General features: G+C 39.9%; 1 protein-coding gene across 8 annotated transcripts in view; it reads right to left on the bottom strand.

The window, feature by feature from the left end:
* The window catches only part of LOC101861785 (ovarian cancer G-protein coupled receptor 1), a 190,818-nt gene that overhangs the window by 36,238 nt on the left and 140,975 nt on the right, over window positions 1–13,605 (bottom strand). For 6 of the 8 annotated variants that reach the window (XM_035971294.1, XM_035971285.1, XM_035971290.1 and 3 more), the window contains one exon: window positions 9,207–9,297. The gene's annotated coding sequence lies outside the window, so the exon portion shown is untranslated. Of the gene's footprint in view, window positions 1–553; window positions 1,141–9,206; window positions 9,969–13,605 lie in introns of those variants that run through there. The other 2 variants (XM_013085776.2, XM_035971303.1) reach the window with 2 other exon arrangements.

Here is a 13,605-nt window from a genome sequence, read left to right as displayed (position 1 = left end):
TATAATCTAAAACGGACTTGAAATCGATGCAAACCTTAATTGAAGTCCTAAGGCAAAGACTACGCCTCAGACTTGCGCGACTCCATTTCATCCACTACTGAATACCATAAATTTTTCAGCTCACAATAAATCGCCTTGAACAAAGAGAGATCACTTCCACAAGGGGTAGAGGGAGGGACTTTCTACTTCTGCCAACAAAAGAGTCCTTTGTGATGAAATATCAAGATGGATTTTTCCTACGAATACTTGACCTCATTTTTAATCCAAAATATCATTTGCAAAATTATATTTCGACAAAAAGAACTGAGCTTCGGTAAGCACTTCACAAATAACTCTAATATCAATATGAACACAGCTTAATAACACACCTCAAATCAAACACCGATACACAGTACAATTTACTTCACTCGCAATTAGAATCCTTTCGCAAAACAAAGATTTAGTACACGTTGTTTAGATTTTAGAGACTTCGTTACTTGTCTGAAACAAAGATAGGGGTGGTAGAGGATCAGATTCTAAATTATATTACTGAAGAAAAAAGAATGGAAGCTACCTTTATTTGTTAGTTTCAGTTCCCTCTAGACACAGAAAGGATCACCTCAAAGGCAGGGCACTTGTTTCCCTCACAGACAGGATAAATCATTTCTACATGGCTATCATCTATTCCTATGAGTGGTCTGGTATGCACAGTGGTCATTATTCTACGTAAAGCAGCATTGTGTCAAGAACACTTTATAAAAAGAAAGCTAGATTATAAAAACGGAACCGAGAAAAGCATACATCTCCTTTCGTGTCCTGCTCTCGAAATGAATAAGCCCCCGAAAGCACCACGAAGCTGGGCCAACGCTGCCACAAAGCACTCCCGTATCGGCACGTTCCCCCAGGGCTCAACCTATAACGGAATTTTGCAAATTTATAGGGCACCCAGGAGAGCAGAGATGGGCACAGGAATCACACAGATCACATGGGAAGAAGGACATGACAATGTGAAGCATACAGATTGCAGTGGTCATTTATTAAAAACTCGTGGGCTCAGTGGCCTAACGAAAACCTGTCGCAAATACAAGCCAAAGAGAGGCCAGACATAAGAGACGCTTGCATTTGACGTTGAATACTTTTCCGTAGCGGAAATGTTCTCGGCATACGTTCTTAATACAATGCATAGAATAAACAACAGACAGATATACGCTCCCATCAGAATAATTTACAAAACTTGAATAAACAAATGCTTAAGTAAATAAATAGATAAATAAACACATAAATGAAATATTGCCATGTCCTTAAGAAAAAGAAAATAATAGAAACTTTTGTAATAGAATACATCTTTCACCGACAAGAAATATGTAAGCGTTTCGTTTCACGCCTTGTAAAACATAACGTCTAGACAATCCGGAACCTCCAAGAGGATAACAAAAAGAAAAGACAAATAAGGCTTACACTTACCAATTTTGGATCAGGAATAATGCACTTGAGCAGAACAATATAATACGCCATGCTCACTCAACTGTTGCATCAATGTTTCCTATTCTTGATTTTCAAGCTCTACAGCCCTTCGTAGATTAAGAGTAAATTCATTTTCTAACAGCTTGATTGTACTCATTCATCATTGCTGATAATAATTATTACAGAAAAGAACAATTTATCTGGAAGTTAGCTTTGAATTACGTTCTTCCCATGGCTTAACACGACAGATCAGAGTAAACGGAGAACGTGGCAGTGGGAAGTATACAGATTGAAGCCAAGATATCAGAAGTTGAGAGCGATAAGAGGGAGAAACGAAAAAAACAAACTGCAGCAAATACGAACGAACGGATGAATTCATCTTATGAGGTAGGCCGTGTTTATTGTACACTTCTATTTCTAAAGAAGATTTTCCTTTGCAAACGCGCTTCTGTCACTTTACAAAAATACACTTCACAGCGTAAAACTGTTTACCTGTCACGGTTTTCTCATGATATTTGTTTGTCCTGCTGAAATTCTCCAGACTGACTGAAACGTCTACGAAAAGGATCAAAACAAAAGCTCGTGTGCATCCATACGAGGTAAACTTAGGAACACCCAAGCACTAATAAATATTGCACCTTCTGGCACTCCTTTTATTGTCTCTTTGGGAAAAAACCTTTCGGCATTTTTACATCCACGTCGGTTCATGTCATTGTGTGACCTCTTCCATGCACTGCACTACTTTATTTCAAAATCGTGCATGATTTATAAGTAAATAGATCATCAATAGATACAAATTAGATCAATTAAGACGTACTTCAAAAAAGAGGTATTACTTCTTTATTCATACCGATTTTTCAATTCGATTTTCTTTACCTGAAAGGCTTATTGCAACACGCATGCTATACAATATGTCAAATTTATGTGTCTGATTTGTGTAGGATAGTTTGAAACGAACCAAAACACGGTCTTTGGTTTGCTGATCGGATATAATGTGTCCGTTACATCCTTAAAGAGTTTGCAGCCACGACAAACCGGAATGCGGGTCATAATTTGGACAAGATGTCTCCCGCACAAAGGAATCTATCTGACTGATGGCTTGTGTTAGCAAGGCGACGAGTCCAGGCATAGTATCACAAGTACCGGGATATTAGGATGAAACCTTAAGCCTAGAAGAATGGACAATAATTGAACCGGTACATTGGCTTGAGTTTAGTAATGTATTGGCAAACAGCTTATATAGGTTTTTATTTCTAAAAATGTATTTTAAAGTGTGATTTATACTCTTTTCTGCCCCTAGAATGGCAGAGGTCACAAACAAAAAATAATCAGAACTTAGGAATCTGAAGCATTCAGGGGAGGGACGCGATCTCAGAATCTGGAAGCAAGGTGGCGACACGAGATAAGAGGGTAGGGCAAACCTGCTACAAATGTGAGCGTACGGGAAAATAAATATATAAGATATGGTAGAGTTTAAAGCACGATTTCGTTTCTATTGTTGATACTTTTTGTGCTAACCTTATTCAAGAAATATTGCAGCTTACAGCGTTCTTGAACTTGGGCTATTTGGGGAGTTTTCAAAGCACCCACATCTACATGGCTAGATCTTGTTTGACATCTCGCCTCTCAAAGAGCTTCAAAATTATTGAACTATTGAATCTATACTCTGTAGGATGTCGGTAATCTACTGGTCAGGCTGTCAGACTCGTAATCATGAGATTGGGAGCTCGTGGATTCCGTGCTCGGCTCGGTACGACGTAGTGTTCTTGGTAAAGGCTCTTTTATGATTGTTTCAACTTGGCGTGGTCATATCGGAGATGGACGTTACATTTGGACCTCCCACCTCTCAGATAAGTTTACAGTGCTACAAGGGGGTTAATTCTACACAATTTCCTCAAATTATACAATATAATTCTATCTCCTCATACTCTTCCCTCCATGACCCCAGCATCCACTCCTTTCCTTGATGTTATAAGATAATGACGACTCTCACTATTCTGAACAACTGACGTCTGTGGTTGTCGCACACAGAATACGTGAGTTCGACTCCCAAATGGGGAGTTTTTCTATTGAGTATGTCCATCTGTCTGCAGGGACATTGTAACCGTGTTGGCTCTGAGAGGCAAAGTCAAAGCAGCCCTCCTCCTATATGATCTACATTGTGACAATTGGTGTGTTCATTATCAACAATTTACTATTACTACTAAATAAAAAGCTGATAATTCGCAGACCAAAACAAAATAAAACAAAAAGAAATTTAAAAAAAAAAAGAAAAAAAAAAGATCTTTCTTCAGGCACTCACCCACAATGCGTGTGCAAAGAAAAGCTGCACAAAATATTAGACTTTTAAACACTAGTATCATTTTCCCTTTTTTACAGAAATGCTTCGTGTTTATTTCATTTTAATATGGACTGCAAATTTGTAGACCGATGTTCAGATTCTATGAAGGACACTCCTGTGCTTGAGATTGTTTTGGTAAAATGCATGACTCCCCTCTTTCTTTGCAAAGCGTTACCGGAGAACGATGTTTTCTCCAGTGAGTAATCTGGGTTGACACAGGAGGTACTGTACCCGACTGAGATCTTTTTCCTTTTCCACAAACTGAGGTAGAATACCAGTCTTGGATTGTTATATGTATATCTTTACATGTCTTTGAAAATAGCTAGATTAACTATTTTTTTCAGCATGTTTTGGCTACATAAATGTTGTATTTAAACGTTAAAATATTTTATTTGTAGAATTTTTTACTGTCATGAAGCCCCCTTCTTTAATGTGAAATTCAGTCCTACAGAGGGGGGGGGGGGCTACAACATAACTGTCGCATACCACCCTCATCGCGTCGTCATGTAGTGATTGATAACCATCCGTTAGCTGTAATTGGCCGAACAGAGGACAATAATGTAGGCCCTTACTTCTTAAGGGTTCAATTGAATAATGCATCTTGAAGTTAGGCTTCAGTTCGATCAGTCCTCAGGAATCACACCGATAAAACGGAAAGGGAACATTGCAGTAATCGGCATAATAATGAGAATTGTAGTTTCCTAATCTAGGACCGTCGGCTATGGTGCGACGATTTGGCACGATGCTCCAGTCACGTCAGGTTAAAGCCTGTAGGAGGTCGGCTGTCTCAAAGCCGCATCTCGCGGGTAATCCGGGATGCCAAGGAAACTGCACCTCAGCAGACAGAAGTTGATCCTCAAAAGAACATCTTAGCAATATAAGTATCCAAGTCACGTCTTTTACGAGCGAAACGAAGAGCCTTACCATTAAATTTTAGACACTGACTTGATCATTTTCTGACTTTCTATTCTTATAGTCTAGATTTGATAATAAACTTACATCTCCTCACACACCCCCCTCCCCAAACACACATTAAGTGTCCGATTTGCATATTTTGATTTCCCATATTCAGCAGTGCCAAACAAAACCATTCTCAAAGCACTGGAAGTGAAAATGGAAGCAATGAAAAAAATGTACTTTTGGTAACCCTTTTTCTTTACTTTTTCTTCCAGTAATAATATTTGTACTCAACAGGACAGACCACGAAGGAAATATTACATTTTTTTCCACACAAAAATTTATAACGTAAACGTATATCTTTTGTGAACATTATCATTTACATGTTATTTGATGTACGCATTAGAGTCAGCGGGTTGCCTCCTCTCCATGCTAAGTATGTAAGTTTATACCGCGTAAACATTCTCAGGATGAAAGAAGGCATTGTTGAGCTTTGGCTATGCCTGCTGCTGCTGCAGGTGAAACCTTATACACAAAAGAAGTCAGCTATTGCCTTGACAAAATGACTTCCGATGTTAACATGTTTGCTGTGGTGCACTTTGGAAGCACATTGCTGTTTGATGTGGGTTTTACCAAGTTATAGTGTACACTACAGCACATAATATATTGAAATCGAAAGTGAGTTCGTCGAAATAAATTGCTGCGTGCATTAACTTTTACTTGGTAAAACCCATATCAAACATAATGATATTGTGCATCCTGATGCTCATGCAGTGGTGACGTTTATGGTTTTAGTACCAAGAAAAGGGTCAGTGGTTATGCACTTGAGACAGCCTGCACTAAAACAAATAAGTTCGAATCTGTTAAAATACTTCGGGACAAGCGGTTTTCCTACTGTAACAGGAGTTCAATTATATCCATCCTTAAAACGGGTAAAGTAAAATTTCCAGAGCCGTCGCCAACTATTTCATCCATCAACATCAGTTAGTCTCTTCCTGACTTGCCAATTATGTTCGGATAATTGGTACAGTTTTAAGCTTTAGTCCAGAATAGCATGTGTGTGTATGTATGTGTATGTGTGTGTGTGTGTGTGTGTGTGTGTGTGTGTGTGTGTGAGTGAGTGTTTGTGTGTGTGTGCGTGTGTGTGTATGTGTGTGAGTGTGTGAGTGTGGTGTACTTGGGACTTTTGTACGTATGTGTGTAAATGTCTATTATTGTACCAACTTATTGATGAATTTAAAAAGCACTTTATGCAGACACGATATATCCATTTCCTGCTGTTCAATTTACTCACATAATATGTGTTTCGTGCTTCACGGTATAATTATACAATCATGGTTAAGAGCGAGCCCTATTAATACATTCAAAGCACGTTTTATTTTCAATTCTCGAAAGATTCCAACCTCTTTTGGCACTTTTTGTGTCTCACCATCAACAAATAGAGCATTCCGAGAAAGAAAACGATCTGCAGCACTCCCTCAACCCAATTTCGTATCGGATTAACACGTATTTTACTAAGCTAGCGAGCCGATCTCGCTTAGCTGGCAAAGATCTAGGCAGATCACATGACCTAGAAATTCTTCAACCTTGATTTGACGAAAATGCATGCGTGGAAGTTAACTCATGACGGGCCTGAAAACAGCTATTCATATCATGAGGGTGGCTTTATTGACCATTTTATGGCTATATAAATTCATTATATTTATTATTATTAAGTTGTGAGGGTAAAAGCTGTGGTATAGACCTAGGTTCTGTCCATTCTAATACAGAGCGAAAGTAGTTCTGTTTCGAAGCTTCCGTTTCAACATAGTAAAACCCAATATACATTTTGTTTCGTCAAGTGGTAATCAGTGAACAAAAAGCATTTCGGAAATTTTATGGCCTCAGGACATGTTATATAGTTGCAAGCAACTAAAGAAAGACATTGTTTATTTTTTAATTAATTCATATTTGTACATTTTGTATTTACCCCCCCCCCCCTCTCTTTCCTATTTCCCACCTTCAGAGATCGTCTGTATTGGTCTCGTCCTACTTTGTATCTTAAAGTATGATGTTAACACACGAGAAGCTTTCGACAAAGCAAGAGATACTCGGACATGTCCATTATCTGGAATCATAAAAATAACATGCACACTGAGCTCATACAATGTCCTGGGTTAGCTACAAGAAGTTTTAACTTTCTGTTTTAGAGCTCGAGATTTAATCACTCCTGACTCTTGGCTAACGATTTATTATGTTTGAAAGATACATAGGCCTTTATCCTCTGTGTGCTGTACAGATGTTGTGAGTTTGACCTAGACGCGGGGAAGGGCGAGACAAGTTATGTAAGCTCCCTGTGTGTCGCTACTATAAACATTTACGCCCTGCTCCGGAGCTAAATGGCCTCGGCGGGGAGAGCACCTTCTGCGCTACGTCAAACAATTCCAGAAAGAAAATGAGGCTCTCTTGTCCCTCCGTTGCCCAGTAACCAAAATAATGTTCTGGGTTCCAGGGAGCGGGGAAACGAGCTTACTCTCTCAATGAGCTATTTAGGTCAGTAGTAAAGGCTTTAATTCGCTACTTAAGGCGACCAATGGGTCCGGAGACAGAGGGAAGCTTGGGCTTCAGATTTTTTCTGAGAGAAAGGGGAAAAGACTGAAAGACGAACCGAGGGCCTCTAAGAAAGAAAGGGAGAGAATGGATGGCAAAGACAGGCAGGCAAAGAAAGAGTGACTTACGGTTGATGAAATTGGAAAGGAGGATAAGCAAGAGGTGGAGAAGCGAAAGAGACAGGAATGTTTATCAAGGTCATCTCTTTACTATCATCTTACTTTAGGTTTTAAGACCGTTGCAACACACTATTATAGGCGTTGCTTTTTAAGCGTCTCTGCTAAATAATTTAAGACGTGTGTAGAATGTGCTTGAAAAGAAGCAAAGAAAATAAACCAGTACTTCCGAATTCTGTAATAGTGATTTATTAATTAAAGTGTATTTTTAAACAGTTTTTTGGTGGGGTTGGTAATTCTTTTAAACATGGACATTGTAGGTAGGAAAGATGACATGTGATTTTGTTGGTGCCGTGGTGTTTTCATTCAGGTGTGATCCAATTTTATGGGGTGATTTTCCAAATGAAGAATCTGACGTGGACGAGTGTATTACGCTGATTATAATACATTTTTTAATGATTTAAAGTAATCAATATAAGACAGGTGGAAGGTTTCTCTTTTGCTACGGGAAATTGTTGTGCTTTGCTAAAAAAAAACCTGCTTATAAACAATGATGATCGATGATATACTTTTCCAGTGAAGCAACACGGGCTCTTTTATAATAAAGTATGGGTGCGATAAGCAGATAAACAAATAAGGTAGAGTTCCATAGTGCTGGTCATTTTCCTCCTCTTTGAAAATTTCCTTCAACTCTTGTTCTTATTTCGCTTCATTTTGGCGTGTGTAAATATATAAATGTGGCCAGGTCAACCATAAACAGGTGAAAAGGTGAGCAAACTGTAAAAGATACCTGCCGATTGGAATGTACAGCTTTAACGAAAGCACCCGCTAAAGGTTTTCGAGAGCGCCAGTTCTCTTTCAACGCAACATCCAGGTAGATGTTTGCCTTTACGTGCTCGTGTTCGCGTGTGTTTGTGCATAACATGTACGTGCGGTTATTTTGGAAGGTTATAAAGGGGAAGGACTCGTGGAACAAGGGAGATCCTGAGAAGGTAAAAGTTCTGAAGACGCGAGGAGTAGAGGAGAGGAGAGGAGAGGAGAAGAGAGAGAGAGAGAGAGAGAGAGAGAGAGAGAGAGAGAGAGAGAGAGAGAGAGAGAGAGAGGAGAAAAAGAGTGACTGAGAGAAACAGAGAGAAAAGAGACAGAAGTACTCGAAGTGTTAATTAACCCAGTTTCCTTCACGAAAAGCACTTACTTGGCATTGAAAGTTTATCAAACCAAAATTAAAACAATCGTCGACAGGAACCCTTTAAAAAAGAAGAAAATGAAGCTGATTTACGGGTACTGGTCACGCTGATTTTGTCATAATGCAAAATACAGGACAAATCGATAATAATAATCAAAGGAGGGTGCGAGAAAAGTTTAAGACATATCATGTGCATCATACATCAGCCATAGTTAATGACCTCCATGTATTCCCAAGAGTTCTACGGGTGTGTGATTTGCTCCGTCAGCCCCTCTAGTGCACACATTCTCACAACGTGCTCAATCACAGATGGGAGCAAATACACACGGGCGCGATAGCTCCACTTCCATCTCGAAGCTAATTCGTCTGGCGACTAGAGCCAGGAAAGCAAATCTTTGTCTAAAGAAGAAGAGTCATTCCAGCGATTATACTCGGCGCGCAAAGAAGACCGATGGACGGATAAGTGTCTCTGGTATGTCCCATAATCGAGTCATCGCTCTAGCCTGAGGGTGCGGGCGAGGGAGGTGGGTGGTGGGGTGGTTATCCGCTACTCATAGCGGCTGCAGCGCCTAATGCAGGGTTGTAAATACACCATTTTATAACAGCGTCGAACCTGGCTTAATGAGATTCTTACCTTGTTTTCTCACTACAGCAGATGTGTTTCCCACTTCAGCGAGTCTTCCTGTTTCTTTGATCCTTTCACTATAACTGGACTGAGGCGCTAGCTGAAAGAAAAAGACGAAAAAAGAACGACGTAAGAAAAGTAAAAATGATAATGGATAGACGTTGTAGAAAATGGAGTGGAAACGCACGACTTACGTTACGTTGGAAACAGCCTGTAAACAAGAATATAAATCAGACCTCCAGAATCTGTTCACCAAGCTTATAGTGACAGCAGAGCTCACTAAAAGCTTGTTATTCTGCCTTTTTAAGACCTATTCCAAGGTCAGAACTAGTTATAAACAGTGTTTCACCTTTGGTAGCAGAAAAAAGCACTTACTGTTCCTAATCCCATACCCTAATTGTGTTTAAATTATAATATAAGATTTACTCTTTGGATCATTGAAATCATCGAATGTTATGGTTCTGAGTTATGCTCAATTGTGTCATGAACGAAAAAAATCTAAATTGTTTCCTTTTTGTGTATGAGTAGTATTATTTGGTTTGTTCTGAACGTTAAACTCTACTGCAAAAAAGATATTTGGGTCATTTTATTTGAACGTACATTTTTGGAGGCCATTAGTTTCCAAGAACCATTTTGCTCTCGAAAACAAAGGAAAAGAGAAAAAAATATCCCACTGCAGCTTGAATCTGTGATATTTCGGCCAACCTTTGGCATGCCAGTCAAGTTTGCAATCAACCAAGCCGAAGCAATTGACCTTGGATAGTGACGTCGAGGATATTTCATTCTTTCCCAAGCATGTCCCATCCCGCTGACTCTAATTTCCTCTCTCGAATAAATCACTTACAGGAAGGCCTCTGTATTTATACTACCTTATTTACATTCGGATTCTCTAACCTCTCTCTCTCTCTCTCTCTGTCTCTCTCTCTCTCTGTGTGTGTGTGTGTGTGTGTGTGTGTGTGTGTGTGTGTGTGTCCTAGTAAATGGGATAGAGGAAAAAAGAGATGAAGAGAGAGGGAGAGAGGGAGAGAAGAAAAGAAGAAGAGAAAGAAAGAGAGAGAAGAGAGAAAGAGAAAGAGAAAGAGAGAGCGAGCAGGTAGACACACAGACAAAGAGTCGCACAGACAGACAGACCGATAGACAGACATTCAAAGGTAGAGAGAAGGGTTGGGAGAGGGAAAAAAACCAATAGACGTAGTTATCACAGGTAGTACAGAGATAGAGAGGCGTGATAGGAGAGAAGGGAAGGAATAATAGACCAAAGGGGTTGGGGAATTGCGAAGTGCACCTTCTAGAGAACAAGACAAATTTGGGATTGTGATTAGAACTTTAGACTTAGGGTCAATGCGGAAATCACTGAGCCTACTGCTATCGAATCCACCATCTCCCCGTAGTTTTCACGCCGAATCTTTAATGGGTTATGCATGCCTTTCCAAACTGTATGAGCATGTTCTTTCGACTTTCGATCCTGTTTAACCACCTTAATTAATTGTTTCACAAGATCTCTTCCTGATAGCATGAGTTTGGGATTTTCCCACTATTACTAAAGTATTCATCTTTTTAATGGGAGAGAGGGATGGCTTGGATACTATTGGCAGTTGTCCCGAACATTTGTCAAACGAAATCAAAGAAATGTTCTGATATTACAGTCTTCAAAAAAGTTAAGGACCATTTGCAAAAGTGCACGAAAAATGAAAACCAGCAAATCAAATTATACATTCTTTAACTTACATTTAATTCATCAATCCATAAGTACAAGAAAGAAATTTCATCACAATCAGGACCAAAATGCATGATTCCCAGGGCTCAAAGGGAACCCACCCTCAAAATTGAAAATCACAAAAGAAAGGCGAGGGGAATGTTGTTCCATTTTTGTTACAACCATCCAAGCAGCTGCTGGCGGGCAAAGGGTAGTTCTCCCGAACTCTCCGATCAAGTTCAGCCTACAACACTGTACAGTGGGATTGAGGTCTGGACCTTTGGAAGGCCAAACCATGGATTCCCGCCTGTTGCACGAAGGCGTTGACGCCCTGGACCTGTGCAGCGTGGCGTTGTCGTCCTGAAGGACAGCGGCAGGCCCAACCTGCTGCAGCGCCGTGACGACCAGAGGTCGATGGATCTCCTGCAGATACCGCTGCCCTGTCAGGATGTCTTGAGTGCCTTGCATATGACTGGGCATATGAGCTTCTGAGAATTCCATTGACATTCACGAACTTTAACTGGTCGTTTTCTTTGATATTGCTGAGACTTTTTGAGACCCTTTCTTTTGGGATTTTCGATTTTGAGGGTGGGTTACTTTTGAGCGCTTGGAATTACCAATTTCGATCTGGACTGTGATGAAATTTCTTTTTTGCACTTATGGATTGATGAAATAAATGTGTGTCAACGTAGGTATACTTTGATTTCCTGGTTTTTATGTTGAGTGCACTTTTGTAAGCGGTCCTTAACTTTTTGCAAAGACTGTATTATAATAAAATCAGACTGTGTGGAACCCATTTTAGTAGAGGGAGGGGGGGGTCCAGAACACCGCTAAGAAGTCCGTTTCTACATTGAAAAAAACCCAACAACAGTATGTTTATTGTTGTGGCGTCGGTGGTCTAGTGGTTAGACTTTCAGGCTCTCAACCCTAAGTTCGTGGGTTTGAATCCTGTCAGGGGCCTGACGTTGTGTCCTTGAGAAAGGCATTTTACACCAATCTTCCTCACTTCATTCAGAACGGACTGGTTACTCAGCGAGAGACAAAGAAAGATCGTGTCAGTTTGCTTTAGAGCGCGTAATCCACTGCTTGTACGCTATGTTTGCTGGAAAGCCGAGAACGTTTTTGAGTCGCGTTCTAATATACCAAGGTAATAAAAAGTTGTAAAAAGCATTGAGCATGCTATAGAGCGTAGATATGCGCTATGTTTATGGCATTATTAATGGTGCTTTAGTGGTATTTCGAAAAATTGTGAATAGACTGTAGCTCTGTGTATTTTGCATTCCTTCTCCTTCTGTTTTTATGAAGCATTTCTTTTCCTTTTTTTTTGGGGGGGGGGGGTATCTTATTTCTTTCTTTTGTTGTTGTTGTTGTTGCTTTTCTTCCTTTACTCGAAATTGCTATTTCTTACTGCTAAAGAGTCCGTGTTGAGGTTTTTGCTTAAGTGTTTTTCCTAATTGGTACATTTTATCATTCCGTTAAATATATTTCTATTTCCATCCATCTTTCAGCAAATTTATCTTTTTCCTTTTACTGTACATCAAAAGAATGTTCACGCCTAAGGATGCATTAGCAGCATTTAGAGAGGATGAGAAACGGCCAGTTCAAGAAGATGGTCTTTACACCTTTTCTATACTATGTTTTCTTACTGCACCTAGATTCTAAATTTAGTCATCTAAAAGAAAACTTGTTCCCCAGACAAAACGACTGTATAACTCCATTCACCACACTTAACCGAAGAGCAAGAATTAGATACAACAAGGTAGACGAGAAAATAAAATAAATTATTAACTCTTCCTATCTCTGATTGGATGGAGACGTTCTTCTTCCTACCACAATCCTTATTGCTAGGGCTGTGCAGAAGAATGTGAGCATCGCTGTGAACATAGAAAGAAATGTTAACGAATCGTTACCGCAATCAAGCAGGGAAAATTTGAATTCAAAGAGGACTGATTGCAAGCCCTTACATAAACGATGGAAAATATGCCAATTTTCGCTTTTGCTGTTTGAGTGTTTACGCGCTTGAAATTGACGAAAAATATTACACCGATGCAATTCAAGCTCCCGGTCACATCTTTATATATCCGTCTTTAAACATAATCTTTATTGCCTCTTGGCCCAAGGGACTCTTGATAAGATCATTGTGTTCCCCATTTCTACACATAACGACTCCCCAGATTTTCTTGAGGTTCCAAAACAGTGGTGTTGCTATTAGCATTCTCATTAATTGGGGGGGGGGGGGGTTCTACACTGCTGTTTCGTTGAAACAGTAATTCTGGAGCGTTGTTTCTCCCTAATATAGCAACTGTCGGCACCATAAGTGCTATAAATGTTGGTACTCTCCCCCCCCCCCCCCGTGCCTCTTTTTCAAGTTTGTGTAAGTGAAAAATAAAGGCCAGCTGCACAGCCACATGAGGTTCAACTCTCTAGCGACAAAATGTCAAATATGAACATCAACACTGTGGAACATTTTCTCTACAGTAATATCTCTGACATCTGTTTTTTCTTCTTGTTCAAACCATTGGCCCAAGAGCATCACCTCCGCAAAGACAGATCTGTGTTTGGTAGAGCCTTATGAACTCCTACTGAAAATGCACAGGGTGATGGAACTGCGGAAGGCAATAAGCACTTAGTCAAACATACAGACAACTAAAGACAGACGGAGACAGGAGAAGCGGGCGGTAAGAGAGATGAAAAGAACCCCCTTCAATAAAA

This window comes from Aplysia californica, unplaced genomic scaffold (assembly GCF_000002075.1).
Source record: "Aplysia californica isolate F4 #8 unplaced genomic scaffold, AplCal3.0 scaffold00016, whole genome shotgun sequence".
Lineage (NCBI taxonomy): Eukaryota > Metazoa > Mollusca > Gastropoda > Aplysiida > Aplysiidae > Aplysia > Aplysia californica.
The sequence above is the reverse complement of the archived record's forward strand: the minus strand, read 5'-3'. Positions and strand labels throughout refer to the sequence as shown.